Consider the following 2,173-nt stretch of genomic DNA (forward strand, 5'->3'; position numbering starts at 1 on the left):
TCACTCCTTTCACGCCCATCTCTCTCGCATGCATGCTCCTTCAGGTAGCTATCACTCTCTTTTCTCCAGCTCACCCGCATGCTCACTTCATGTTGCTCCTATCCTCGCAAACATGGTCTCTCGACGTCTCCCTTGAGAAGTGTCACACTCTCCCTATCATTATAAATTACATGGTTTTCATTATCTCTCACGTCTCTACTGTTCTCTGGTATCACTCGGTACCTAAGCTTTCTTTTTCATCGCCAAACACACAGTCTCCACTCATCTTTCACTTTGTCTTTCACTCTATGGGATTCTCTCACACACCCTATATGTCTCTACATATGACTCATACCACTAAAATTACTCTCTCTATCTCTCCTGTAGACACAACATTTGTTGCAGTCTCCTTTTCGTCTCCATCCCAGACTGACACTATTCATTTGTTTACCAATCAGACAACCCCGACTACCGTCTCCTCTCTCCCTCTCACACAGACACAGACGCACAACTCCTACCACTAAAATGTGAATGGAAAATGAGATTTTGTTATACCCAAAAAAAGGACTGGAGGGAGTGATTGCTCTGACACGGACGCAACCTCTCATAGCGCAGGCATTGAACCGGCGCGCCGGCCAAGAGGGTCGCACTCGCTGCAGGCCCAGCTGAGCACGCCTCCTCGCCGCGTGCAACCAGCTTAAGACTGCCCCGCCCGCCTTCATTGAATCCGCGCGTGTGCCGGCAACACGTCCTTCTGCGAGCCGGCAGGCATTTTAGAACACAAAAAATGACTACAATATAATTAATTTACGCATGGTCTTGACTTGTTGTGCTCGCACTGGTAGCAGGAACTAGTAGAGGATTTTCTTTATTTATAACTCTCCTCACATTTTTTTGGCTTTGAAGTGAATCATGGTTGTGGACATTATGTATGAATGTGCAGATATCTGTGAACATGAGTTTGATGTGGAAGTTGAACTTGGAATGTCGGGCTTGCGCGTGAACTATACCATGTCCAATGCTTCGTCTGTTATTGTTTGGAAAGTAATTGTTGTTATTACATGACCCGAAAAAAACATTTTGTGCAACATCACTAGATGCACGAACATCACAACAGGCATGCTGACTGGATAAACATTTGAACCTAGCTATTATGAAGGAAATTTTGTATTGACAACAGTTTTAGATAGCAGGAGACGCCTAGCCTGCTCTGCCTCTGCTAGCTTATTTCTGGCTTCTTCCATCTCTTCTTTGGCTTGGGTGAAGAGAGCATCTGATTTCTCTTTTCGCTTCTTCAGGAACTCAGCTACATTCTCAAGGGCTGCTTCACGCTTTCTTTCAGCCTTTACTAATGCCACAAGGACACGAACAGCTGACGACTCCACCTGGCTTGTGTGTAATCCAGCATCATCTGGGAATTTGCACCTTGTGTCTAATCCAGCATCATTAGGGAACTGGCACCTTGTGTGTAATCCAGCCTCATTTTGGAAACATGATCTCGAGGTTGACCATACTTCCCTCCTCGCAGGAACTGCATCCTGACATGAAGTTACTTCTTTTTTAGATCAATACTCAGAGCAACCTAGATACATTTAGTAGAAGCCAGATAAACAAAACTCAGAGAAGTGAATTCAAAAGGAATAAATAAATAAAAACAGATTACAAGGTGAGAACACCCACTTCCTACATCAAGCTAAAAACGAAAGCATTAGGACGATTAAGACTCTTCTTATTACACATCGAAGAACACCACGCTTAAGAGAAACAGAAACTACAACATATACACATCGAAGAACACGAGGCTACACGAAAGTAATTGAAAGGGTGTTACTTACCAAAGCTCGTTTTACAGGTTCGGTGCAGCTCCTCTTTAACTTGCCATGCTCCTTGAAGATGTCCCGAATATCCCGTGTTTGATCTTCATTGCTCCTCTGCATGTTCGCACTCGTGGTTTTAAAATCTCAACATGGCAAGAAAAATATACTACTAGTAATACTCACGCATCTTGTGGGCAACATTAAAGCACTCGTCTGCCATGTTAGAGCATCTCCAACAAGATAACCTACTCATACAAATGCATCTTGATGCGTGCAATGCATGGGCATTTTGCTAGTTCTAAAAACCTTTCCATCATTTGCCACACTACTGGTTGCAGATGAAAAACCTACCCAAGCACAGCGCGATACAAGAGCGA

The sequence above is a fragment of the Triticum urartu genome, chromosome 7A (assembly GCF_056163025.1).
Source record: "Triticum urartu cultivar PI428250 chromosome 7A, HENAU_Tu73, whole genome shotgun sequence".
Classification (NCBI taxonomy): Eukaryota; Viridiplantae; Streptophyta; class Magnoliopsida; order Poales; family Poaceae; genus Triticum; species Triticum urartu.